The sequence below is a fragment of the Mixophyes fleayi genome, chromosome 3, assembly GCF_038048845.1.
Source record: "Mixophyes fleayi isolate aMixFle1 chromosome 3, aMixFle1.hap1, whole genome shotgun sequence".
Lineage (NCBI taxonomy): Eukaryota > Metazoa > Chordata > Amphibia > Anura > Limnodynastidae > Mixophyes > Mixophyes fleayi.
In genome coordinates this window covers 310,039,623-310,053,162 of record NC_134404.1, presented here as the reverse complement: position 1 = coordinate 310,053,162, position 13,540 = coordinate 310,039,623, and the positions used below count along the sequence as shown (strand labels likewise).

The 13,540-nt window shown below is 39.9% G+C and overlaps 1 long non-coding RNA gene across 1 annotated transcript in view; it reads left to right on the top strand.

Moving 5' to 3' along the window:
* Positions 1–13,540, top strand: part of LOC142143010 (uncharacterized) — a 76,127-nt gene that overhangs the window by 40,228 nt on the left and 22,359 nt on the right. The gene's annotated exons all lie outside the window — the stretch shown is intronic.

Here is a 13,540-nt window from a genome sequence, read left to right as displayed (position 1 = left end):
CCCCTGTGTCTCCACTCTCTTATCATTTCTCTTTTTATGTGCCTTCCGATTGTCCTATCCCATTGTCTGCCCCTCTGTGTCTCCATAGTCTGACCCTTTATCATTGTTTTACCCCATTAAATGGAGGGCTGGTAACTTTTGGCATGAAGGCAAATAGTAAAAAGCTGCCACTGCTGCGTTCCATGTTTACTGGCTAGCATGCTAATTTGGCTGACATTTTATCAGTCGTCCTAAAATTTAGCAAAGTATGCTACATAAACCAGGGGTGTAAGTAGAAGATGGGAGGGGGGCATTGAAAGTTTTTGAATTGTCACCAAGGGAGGGACCTTTGGCCTCGTTTCAATTATCTTAATGGACCGCTCTGCTGTGCGCTCTAAACGATCTGCGCAGATAGGAAATATAAGAGTTCACTTCCCCTCTGAGCAGAATTTAACCTGGAACCCTAGAACGCCAGCCGGCTTGCATTGCATTCTGGGGTTCACATACCTTATGATGTTGGCGATCACACAGCAGGGAGTTCACCCTACTATTCTCCTCCAGCTGAGGAGATGGCAGGGCCAAGAGCAGCATGAGTTGTATGCTGAGAGTTGTTTCCGGGTCCCTCTGCGGCCTAGTCCTGTAGCAGCTTCTACACCTGTAGTTAAGTCCATGGATATAACAATGTATGGTATGTCAAACATACTTAGCATGCACGGTATGGAAAAACATTAAATACTGTACACAGCAGATACAGCTGTCTGTATTAAAGCCCCATCAAGCAACCACATACTGTTCCCCCATCAAGAAGCCCTGTACTAGCACTAAATAAACCGATAATAGTGCTGATAGGTTTTCCTTCCTAGTATCAGTGACTATTTACAAATAATTATTACCCTTTATTTATATATCACCTACATATTATGCAATGCTTCACAGAAAGAATATTTAATCCTTCACATCCTTCTGCCTCAGTGGAGATTATAATCTCTATTCACACAAAGGCAGTGGGTGTAGTGTGGGGGGGATATACGGTGGTATGCCATACCGCTGCTTCTCCTACAGCTTGCATTGTGACACATACTTGCCTACTCTCCTGGAGTTTACGGGAGGCTCCTGAATTTCAGGGAGCCCACCCGGATTCCTTGAAGAGTAGGCATCCTTCAGGACATGATCGAGGTGGGCCAGGGCCATCTTTTCCATTGGGCACGATGGGCAGCTGCCCGGGGGCCCCACGGGCAAGGGGGCCCCATAGGCACGGCTCTTAATGTGAATAAATAATCCTGCAAAAGAAAAAAACCTTAAAAAAAACCCACAAGGGTCACTGAGCAAGTACATCTATCTATCTCTATCTCTATATATCTATATCTATATCTGTATCTGTATACATCTACATATCTATATCTAGGGGCTCCGGTGCACTGCTTTGCCCGGGGGCCCATAATGTTGTTAAGATGGCCCTGAGGTGGGCAGAATGGTGGCATAGGTTAAGACTTCTGCCTCACAGCACTGGTTTATTAGATGTCACAGAGGAGTTCCCGACCATGGCCTTATCTCTGTGGAGTTTGTATGTTCTCCCCGTGTGCGTGGGTTTCCTCCGGGTGCTCCGGTTTCCTCCCACACTCCAAAAACATACTGGTAGGTTAATTGGCTGCTAGCAAATTGATCTTAGTCTCTCTTGGTCTGAATGTGTATGTTAAGGAATTTAGACTGTGAGTTCCAATAGGGCAGGGACTGAGTTCTCTGTACAGCGCTGCAGAATTACTGGTGCTATATAAACAGCTGCTGCTGATTAACAACGCGATTTTGCAGCATTAAGCCCTGCCCCCTGCTATAAAATGCAGTGCATTTTGTAAATTCCTAGCAGGGGTGGGGCTACGGTGATGCAATAGCGTCCCTACGCCCCCTCCTACTCCCTGTCACATGACCTCTCCTCTAGGATCACCCGGAAGAGGGATTTAAAAAGACAGCAAGTATGCTGAAACACTATAAAATTCCATTCACTTACATATTTCAAACTGTCACTTCAAAATTTCCACCGCACAAGGGTTCATTTCATCAGAAGCTAATTAACCTATCAGTATGTGTTTGGTGTATGGGAGGAAAACTAGTGCAAACACGGAGAGAACACACAAGCTCCATACGGATAGTGTCCTGATTGGAAACAAACCCATGTTCCTAGTGCTGTGTGGCAGTAATGCTAACCACCATCAGTCTGTTGTTTTTTATTCTTGGGGCTAGATTTACTAAGCTGTGGGTTTGAAAAAGTGGGGATGTTGCCTATAGCAACCAATCAGATGCTAGCTTTCATTTATTTAGTACATTCTACAAAATGACAGCTAGAATCTGATTGGTTGCTATAGGCAACATCCCCACTTTTTCAAACCAGCAGCTTAGTAAACCTTGCCCTTGATGTTTGTTAGCTATATCAGATGTATGGGCACAAAGTGAGATACAGAAGCATAAAATAAGGTACTTAAATTACAATGTGTGAGCTAATTTTTTAATGAGCTCAGTTTACAGGGCCCGAAGGGTTAATTAAGTGAAGAGATGTTATCGAAAATGCTGGACTTTAAAGGCAAAAAGTCTCCACAGAAACTGATCCCACTGAGAAATAGCAAATAAACTACCCCTAAATGATTAGGAGTTGACCAAGCTTTTCCGCTTCAGAGCACTTTGTGCCTTCCAGCAATATGGTTTAAAAAACATTGAAGTTACAGGCCCATAAAAGTACACATTTACATGTGGTCACATGCAGGTTGTAGATCGGAGCAGACCACAGAAAGAATGCTTAACATAAGTAGCAAAACACAAGCTGCATTAATGACAAAGCCGCAGCCACGGCTGAAACACAACGACAACATGTAAAACTTCATCCATTATTGCAGGCTACCTCTCTCTGTGGAGTTTACAAGGACACACAGTCATTAACTGCTGTGTTTTTCCATTCCTTCATGCGTTTACCTCTTGAGGAGATTAAGGGGGAGGAGCCCGTCTGTATAAGGTGATTGAAGTACTTTTAAGGTTTGTAATCATAAAGTCAAATGTTGTGCTTTAGAATGTGATGAAACTTATTGGAGGTTCTATAAGACTGTATCATGTTCAGATTCTTACAATGGTCTATTAACAGTTTTTCAAGCTGCTTTTAGAAAACTACATTAAGGTCAGGTTCACAAATATGTAAATTCACGTAAAATTAATGGGAACTCTTGAATCTACAATAATGGGCATCATGAGTAATAAAATATATTAATCTATACATTTATTTCCTATCTGTAAAATATCAAATATAGATAGACTTAGTTCATAAACCAAAATCAACTTTTGTGATTAGTTTTTCATCATTATCGTTGCAGGCATTATATTCCATGTGGAAAATTCTACAACATCTGTTCAATTTATCTCCACCCTCTTCCTTGTATAGAAGCCCAATTGGACTTAGGAGTGCCTTGTTGGATATCTTAAAGGGTGACTGCACTCAGAAAACATGTTATCTACTCAGCTGCCATCAGAAACTGTAGGGTCAAGTACTAATTAATCTGACAGCCCCCCCCCCCCCTTTTCGGCGTTCATGCCTCCCCCCATCATAGTATATGCTTCGCTCCTCCCTCATCACAGTAAATGCTTCGCTCACCCCCTGATCACAGTAAATGCCCCCCCTCATCACAATAAATTCTCTGCTCCCCCCTCCCCTATCACAATAAATGCTCCGCTCCCACCTCCTCATCAGAATAAGTATTCTGCTCTCCCCTCTCCTCTCAGAATAAATGCTCCACTCCCCTCCACCCCTATCACAATAAATGCTCCGCTCCCCCACCCCCAAATAATAATAAATGCCCAATTCACTTACCTGTTGTCCACACGATGCGTCGGCTCCTGGTCACTGATAGACAGGGAGTGTGGCACACAGTGATGACATCACCGCGCCACGCGCCCAGCCTGTCAGTGACTACGAGCCGCAGCATCACGGAGGGGGTCAGGCGGTCAAACTAATGGAGCCTGGACAGACCAGGGGGCCTGGTCAAACGGATGGGTCTGTCCGCCTCACAGCTGTACTGGCCATACCCCCCTGATGGCGGCCCTGTGTCTAATTAAAATCCTTATGATGGGTTCTACAATTTACTGGAGTACCTCGTGATACTTGAAATAGGACATCTGCCTGAAACAACCTGCTGAAGAATGTTGCTGCCATTTGACAGGTAGATTGTAAATAACTGATCTTCATTAGCAACAGCTGCAACCATGGAAAGAAACTATGGGCTGCACTGATCTGTCAAATGGTAGCAACAGTGAGTTTCTCAGTCTTTAACAGGCAATTACAGGTTGATATCCTATTTAAAATATCATCAGATATTCTGGTAAGTTGAAGAAATCAGCTTCATTTTTAGTGGAGTTACTCTTTAAGACTATGTTTAAAGGGCTATAGTCCAGATTTCTTTAGGAATAATTTAAAGACTGCCACTTTAGCACTATATTTGGAGTATATAAAAATGGGGTTTAACAGTGCTAAAAGCCCTGTTCTTAATAATTGATAATATAACAATTACTTTTTTTGTATAATGTAAAATATAAATATCTATGATGGACGAGCGGCTAAATTTAATAGCTAAATACTACAGTAATAGGGATCAGTTTGATAGTTTTAACAAATAATATATATGCATTTATGTCATATACAATACATCATATCAATACATTAAAACATTAAAATTAACAGGGCTTGGACCTCTAGAACCTTTTTTCTCCAAAGACAATGATATGAAGTGGGTTACAATATCTGTGGACCACATTGACAGATCTGGCGTGTGATATATTTTGCTTCTAATATTAGCGGAAAAGTTAATGAACAGGTCCACCCCAGCCAATTGTGAACTGCTATTAATCACTCTACATAACATAAGAATGAATTCATCACTGTTTATGTTATAATTATGAATTAAATTATCTGTATTATGTCCCCTTACTGTTTTTTTATACTGTTACAAAGACACAACAATTATTTGCTGGAAAATAAAAATAAACTATTTTCTGCATAAAATACAAAGTTACTGGTCACTATATAACATTCTGAGAGCTGGGAAGTTGTTTAATATTCTGTATGAGTTAGGGCTGTAGGTATGGATGCAGTAGGTTATACCTTTTTCTAAAATAATCTCAGAGCACTTTAGTGACCTATAGTCTGATAATGGAGACTTTAATGCATAATAATTTTATTATTACTACCCTACTGCAGGTATTAGTTCACTGTCATCTCCAATACACTAAGGCTATTTATAGGTACAGTATCATTTTGACTCTTTTCTTATGACAGCAGCAATTGTTAAGAATTCCTCATTCATTAAGGAGCGTAACTGGCGTTTCATTGCCTATAATGTGCAGTATTACTATGCAAAGGACACTTACTACAACCTACGTTTTCAGGAGCGTAACGGGGAGGGGAATGGGCGGATGCATGTGGTCAATGTACAGTAAGGGCGCACCAAGCGCGAATGCACACAGCAACGTTCAATTCAAGCTCTGGGCATGTCAAAGGTACATGATTTTTTGTCGTATCACTTGCACCAGCTACAGGTCTAATCAAAGTGAAGATTACTAGGGATTATGGTAAGTATGTATGCTATAACATGTGTTTGCACTCAGGAGCAACTGTAAATATGTATTTTATGCACAGTAGACATTAATTGCAATCTAATAAATGTATTGCATTGGGGAGAGGAAAGAGAAAAAAATGTTTGTTTATTTTTTTAATGTTTTGCCATTAATGAATATGTTACTAACATGTGACATTAATGGAATAGTTTCTATTTTTTCCTGTACGTTTGTTTATTTGGGACTTTATATTTCACATATGTATTGGCCATATCCCACAGTGTTATGTCTATTAAAGTAGAGTGGACCTAGACCTGTATTTATAACCATACATATCTTCACATCCGCTTCTTGTATGGACGTGTATATTCCTGATGGCGCAAAAATGCACATTACGTTTGTTTTGCATTTGGTAATGAATCAGGCCCATAGTTAGCTGGGGTGTATCTATTTTTTTTTTTTAATAGCTGCTCATTAGTAATTTTGCATATTTGCCCAGTTAATATATTATAGTTTCATTGGAATTAAATATAGTTTACCTTTACTTGTATTATTACCTACATTGTTAAAATAGAAATAATATATAGAAACAATTACAGGAATAAAGTAAAACTTAGCAAGTGGAATGTCCTTAAAAAATCTTATTTTCCTTTTACTACCAACATACCATGAAAGGACTGCGGTTTGACTCCTAGTCATTCCGTATATTCAGTCAACATTCTTCATTGATATTTCAGTAGGAGGTTCTGCTCATCTCTTTTAACTTTGCACAATTCAGACTTCCTTTCTAATGCGCTTACCCGTGGGAGTAAAAGAAAATAATGTAAAGCTGAAAAAGGCCAAATACCAGAAGATAAGGATTACCATAAATCATATTTTCTTTTTATTTTAATGCCTCTTATCTTTCAACTGTTCTGAAATATAGAATTAAGGAGCGAGTAACATAACTCTTGTAGAAGAACGGTTATACCACAGCCTGAACCAAAGCAGGAAATCTCCCCTACAAAGTAACACCAACTATTGTTTTTAAGTCTCATTTACTGATGACATTTTGAAGAAACGCAAGATTGTCATTGTATTAATCAATGCTTTGCTTGATCTTCCCATGTGCAACAAAACTTGAATGTCACACATTTAGGCTGAAAAGTTTGTTACTCCATTACCTTTATCTTGTGCAGTTTGGTGAAGGCTTGTCTGAACTAGCCAAGATACAGTTGGCCATGTCAACAAATGACCGAATAAATCCACCTTATTTGGGGTCAGCATTCATCATCATCATCATCATTTATTTATATAGCACCAACATATTCCATAGCGCTTTACAATTGGAGACAAACACAGTAAAATAATAAACAAACTGGGTAAAAGAGACAAAGAGGTGAGAAGGCCCTGCTTGCAAGCTTACAATCTAGGGGCATTGGTGTTGATGACATTGATGTTTGTCAGACATGTAGGTAAATATGGTTAGAAGATGACTGGAAGATGATCACTATCTTCTTGTATGTCCGGTCTTGTTCCGACTAGAATTACAGATCCCAGTGATGATGGAAGTGACTCCTAAACACTCCAAAATACAAACTGTAAAATAAAAGTAACGCAACCCACATGTGTGTAAAGCTGGAAATTACTGGGACATTGGGCAGCACAGTGGCCTAGTGGTTAGCACTTCAGTCTCACAGCACTGGGATCATGAGTTCAATTCCCGACCATGGCCTTATCTGTGTGGAGTTTGTATGTTCTCCCTGTGTTTGCGTGGGTTTCCTCCGGGTGCTCCGTTTTCCTCCCACACTCCAAAAACATACTGGTAGGTTAATTGGCTGCTATTAAAATTGACCCTAGTCTCTCTCTCTGTCTGAGTGTGTGTCTATCTATGTTAGGGAATTTAGACTGTAAGCTCCAATGGGGCAGGGACTGATGTGAATGAGTTCTCTGTACAGCGCTGCGGAATTAGTGGCGCTATATAAATAACTGATGATGATGATTTATTGTATGTCTTTTTAGTGTGATGTTTGGTGCTGAATATAAGTAAAGCCCCATTTGATAGTACCACTCAAGGCTGGTGCTACTAAGCAAAACTAGGCAGTTGCCTAGGGTTCCAATGGTTAATGAAGTCTAAAACACTGAATGAGTGACATAATGTGTTTCTAATGCCCCCGTAGTGCCTCCACATGGAGCACTGGCTGCTGATATGGAGTAGAAGCAGTCAGCAGTTTCTCACATGTGAAGCTGACGCTCCTCCATGTTCGTTGATTGGCTGGCAGTATGGAGCTTGGCTATGTAGCAGCCAAGAGCCACACGCCAAGAATGACACCCTCCCTCCAACCTAGAAAGCTCATGATTGGCTGGCAGTGTGGAGCTTGGCTATGTAGCAGCCAAGAGCCGCACGCCAAGGATGCCACCCCCCTCCAACCTAAGAAGCAGAGGTATTGCAAGGGCAGAGGGAGGAGGTGTACTTCCCTGACTGATGACAGTATCAACAACTACATGTTATTATATACATCTAAACTATAAAAACTTCAGTGCTGAGTCACAGAAAAAGAGTTCAAGGATTTTAACACTGGATCGACCTAAGTTTGTCAATGGAGCCAATATAGTTAATGTGCAAAATTCAACTCAAGAAATGAGGATTCAACTATGCTATGCTATGATAGAATGTGAATAATTAATTGCAATAATAGTTATTAGAGTACAGTCCCGCGTTCCTCAGATGTTCAGCTCGTTAATAGAAGTGAAACAGAGGTGTATGCTCAGCTTCACGTTGAAACAGTCACCCTAATTCCAAATTTCAAATAGTGATCTCCAAGTTTGTAACTTGTTCATTTTATATCTGTGTCCAGAGAAAGTCTTGCCAGCAGATCTCCAAACACGTTAGCAATTTGCTCTTCCATTTTGACTACAGGAACGCCCTGGGAAAAGGGCTGTAAAGTTAATGCTGGCTGTGACCACCAATATGTTAGACTGATCAAGTTTGCCATGTAGTTTGAGAGGAATTACAATAGGTTCAAATGTAAAGCTGCTTCTATTTTAAAATGACCAGAGGAAATAAAATCAATAAAAGTGACTATGTGAAGTAAATGTAAATTCTAACTGTCTTCTTCATAAGTGGCTAATAGGAAAAGCTAACGCGTTTCACTGCTTCTGGCAGATTCATCAGATATGGGTCTAACACTCCACTGCTATTTAACCGCAAATATTACTCAAGTCAATGTTCTCAATCAAACCATTAGGGGAAGAGTCTTCTGAGTCTGAATATCCAATATGCATCTTTTTGGCACATATTTCTTTATATCTCTCTCCTCCTCTGATGTTGAGATATGTTCAATGCCTGTACTCCTGATATTTTTTGGGTCACTATTATGAAAACCCTAAAATGTGTAGGGATCATATGTGTCACTATTTACTTATGATATTCCATCTATCTTCAAAAAAAAAATCTAATTTTCAATTTGTGTACAGTGTGGCTTACGTATTGTAAGCAGCATGAACATTTCAATTTATAAACAGTATAATTGGCATCACAATTTATGTAACTTTTAATAGAGCATTTTTTTTTATTAACAATAGATGACAAGGTTGTACTTTTATTGGGGATAGTCTGACCAGCCATACGTACAATTTTATTACATCCAAAGCATCCTGAGAGTTTGGGCGTCAGCCAGGTGAGAGTATTATCCGTTTTACCATTATTGGTATCTCTTTAAACTATATTTCTAAAATGACTAAGAGCCAGGTGATTGTTTAGGTTCCTTGATTTTCTAAAGGCTTTCACCTAAAAACATATTTAAAATCATGGCAGTAAATTTATCTCACAAATAATATGGGATTATAAAAACTATACTTTGACCTCTGGAAGTAGCGACATTATTAACTTTACAACCCTCCATTTGTATGCACTCTACTATGATTTTTTAAATTGGTGAGGTTGTCACAGGTATGGTGACTCTAGTGCTCTATAGCAGACAATAGTATCCTTAACAAGTAATAAATAAACTTAATACCAATATAGAGCCATTGCTGATCCTGTGATGTCCCAGTCCCTGAGTCCTGTACCTTGTTAACCTGTTTCTGTCTTGCACTGATTTCCCATTATCCAGACCTTTATATGATATCCTGATTCTGAACCCATGCTTGCAATGTCTGGCCTTTTACATGTGTAATAGTCTGAATTCTAACCATAAGGTTGAGAATATCCAGGCCTTAAAGACTTGTGTAACGCTTTGCTCTGGTACATCATGTTCCATATCGCCACCCCAGGCCAATGGATTGCTGAACCAGCAGCGAGCAGGGGCAGGCTGGGCTGGAGGGCAGGGGGGCATCTGCTCCCCCGAGCCGGTCCCATAATGGGCAACCTTGGGTTGGGTCACTGGGCCACCTGCATTTTATTATTTTAAAATAGGCTGCTGAGGTGTGTCAAAGGGTATCAGTGACCTACAGGTGGTTATTTTCCTCCACAGCAAGCATGTCAAACATTTTTTTCAATAGCAAGCTGAACTAAAGGATGAGAAATACTACTGATGGGTAATTATCTGATATGGAGATAATGCCACTCGAATCCGATGTGTGACAGAACAATAAAGCTTCTATGTTTGGGGCAGCACGGTGGCTAAGTGGTTAGCACTTCTGCCTTACAGCACTGGGGTCATGAGTTTAATTCCCGACTATGGCCTTATCTGTGAGGAGTTTGTATGTTCTCCCCCTGTTTGCGTGGGTTTCCTCCGGGTGCTCCGGTTTCCTCCCACACTCCAAAAGCATACTGGTAGGTTAATTGGCTGCTAACAAATTGACCCTAGTCTGTCTGTCTGTGTCTGACCATGTGTGTGGGTCTGTCTGTCTGTGTGTGTGTGTGTGTGTTAGGGAATTTAGACTGTAAGCCCCAATAGAGCAGGGACAGATGTGAGTGAGTTCTCTGTACAGCGCTGTGGAATTAGTGGCGCTATATAAATAAATGGTAATAATAATAATAATAATAATAATAATAATAATATGTTTGTGTTCTGTGCAAAAGAAATGGCTAGTGGTCAGGATGGGGCTTAATGTGTTGTTGTGTGTGTCAATTTGACCCATATATATCGTTAGGAATCAAATAAATAATATAAAGCATATAAGAAACCTAAGCACACATATTCTGTCACCTATCTTGGACCCATCACTGCACTAAGTACATCTCAGGTGCACTTGCTGGAAGCAGGGCCACCTTAACAACATTATGGGCCCCCGGGCCCCTACCTCTATATATGTGTATCATATATAGATATATATATATATATATATATATATATATATATATATATATATAGATATATAGATAGATAGATATAGATATATTTGCAGGATTATTATTTTTTTTGCAGGATTATTTATTTTACTTAAGAGCCCTGTCGATGGGGCCCCCTTGCCTGTGGGGCCCCCGGGCACCTGCCCATCATGCCCAATGGAAAAGATGGCCCTGGCTGGAAGAGAGACCACCAATAGTTCTATAAGATCTATATTTGGCTAGCCACATAGGACAGTTCTTCTCCATGTTTGGCGTTTCCATGTTATAGGACTTCCACCAGATAGGGGTGTTACCTTAATGAAGATTAATGTTTTCCCAATAATCGGCTAGATGATGATGCCAGATTAATGTGTGCTGCCCACTCAGCAGCACTTGGTAGAAGTGGCCGGGCTTTTAAAGTAAGTGCTAGTAGACTGCCCTCCCCCAGCCATCATGGCTTTTATCAGAGGAATTTCTATCCGTCACTCGTGGGAATTTTAATTTCTGGACCAAAAAACAAGTTTAGGGTCAGGCATGAAAAAGAGCACTTCTTTTTTGTTCCCTCTTTCTCTGCTGTTACTTTTGGAACATATCCAAATGAAATAAATCCTTTATTGGTAATGTACCATGGTACTAGAGAGGAATACACAGATAAATATAAAGGCACACAGTGCATAACACAGCGGTCAGTTCCTTTTAGTAAGTTTGTTGCTCCTGTAGTGTCTTTCATCAAGACAGGACGAAGTCCAGCAGTGATGACTGACCTATGTGTTTTAAATCATTTTGAAAGTTGCATGCCCAAATGCAAATAACGAAAGAATAATAATAACAACTATAATAATAATAATAATGATGATAGTGGTGATGATGATGATGATGATGATAATACTAATAGAATAAAAAAGAACAGTGAAAACATAAACAAACAAGAAGATAAGGTAAATCAAAGTTGAGAGAGTAAGGGGGGGGAGGGTAGGAACTACTGCTAAAATGTTTCACAAATAATAAGGGAAACTAAATCTATAAAAGGGTGGAGTGGTGAGATGATGGTGGAGCAGAGGGGGTAAGGGGACCAATACAAAATCTACCAATAGAAAATACAATACTAAAAAAATTTGCAGAATAAAAATTATCTGTAAGATTAGAGTAGACCAATCAAAGATTATTTTAACCCTCGTAGGTCACATATTTATAACTAAATGGCAAAAACTCATTAGCTTACAACTTTAAAACAAGAAGGCTTTATCCAGTATAAAATCATATATTAACAATGCCTATTTTTTGACTGGAGGTCCGATCGGTCAGACGATTCATGCGTACACACTAGACACGATTTACCTTCAGATCTGTGCTCTTCATCTGGTCCTATAGTCGTTTACAGAATGACAGCACAGTATTCATTCATTCATTCAATCATTCTTGTCACACTGATTAACCGCCTTGTTATTGCTATCCACGTGTCATAATAGAATTTCGTTAGCTTCTGTGACTCTGAAATTAAATATTCAGTCTCAGAATGAACAAACAAATTATTTCATCTACAGCTCTTTCTACATTTCTTCACCGGGACATGTTCATTGCTGGCATTGGCTGAAAAGACCATGACTCTGTAAACTCTATGGAGATCATGATCATGAGGGCATACACACTGCAGGATCGGAAGGTGATTGGAACGAGATTATTAAATAGTACGACCAACCAAATGAAACGACAATCGACACTTTGGAAAGACTGACGTTCATCTTGTGATTATACACATTAATGCAATATGTGGCTAAGTGGTGGTTATAAGGTGATTGGCCCGATAATTGGCTGAAAAACCTCCAGTGTGTACCGAGACGTATCCTCTGACTTACCAACAATAATTTTGGGTTGTTTCAGCATGTTTAACACTCCTTTCCCTCTCTCAGATCATCACCTTATCACCTGCAATTTCTCCTCTACCCCTTTAACCTTTTTGCCCTCTAACTCAGTAAAGTCTTCTCACAAACATCTCAGTTGTCTTAATTTTAACATTTTTAAACCACTCTACACCTTCTCTCCCCAATTTCTACATTCTTTTTTCTTGATATGTCATAACCACATCTTAGTCGGCTGCTATTGAAACAGTCTCTGTTTCACACCTATCATTTGGCTCTCCCTTTAGATTGTACGATCTCACGAGCTGGACCCTCTTCCTTTGTGTCCTCCTTCCTCCACTTTCATTACCTCCAGCATGCCTATGTCTTACCCCCCTTTTTCAATCAATGACTCTTATCCTGTTTGCATCACCCACCATACTGGGTACAGACTCAGCTATTACTGTTTCACTCTCTAATAGTTCCCCTTTTTCCCATGCTTTATGGTTTTGGGAGAGGTTATCCTCCTCCTACCTCCTCAATGTCAGCTACTTTGTTATGTCAATATTGTAGTTACAATCACAACCAAGTAGCAGCCCCAGATCAAGTGACTCCAGCTACTCTTTCTTCTCAGATTTGACCACGATCTTAGCTGCGGCATGTAAAGGAAATGCTCTGCCTTCGAAAGCTCTCATGCAAAATACAACGTTGTTGGTGAAAATCTTGAACAGCTGATTATTAGGATTCAAATTCTGTTGCTAGATGTCAGTTTCTGCTGTGTATGAAAGCTCTTTGCCTTCAATTAGGCTGAGCTGCATGGTAGGTGTGTTACCTGCGTTACCCTGATTGGTTGTTGCAACTATTAAAAGCCTGCCCTACACTC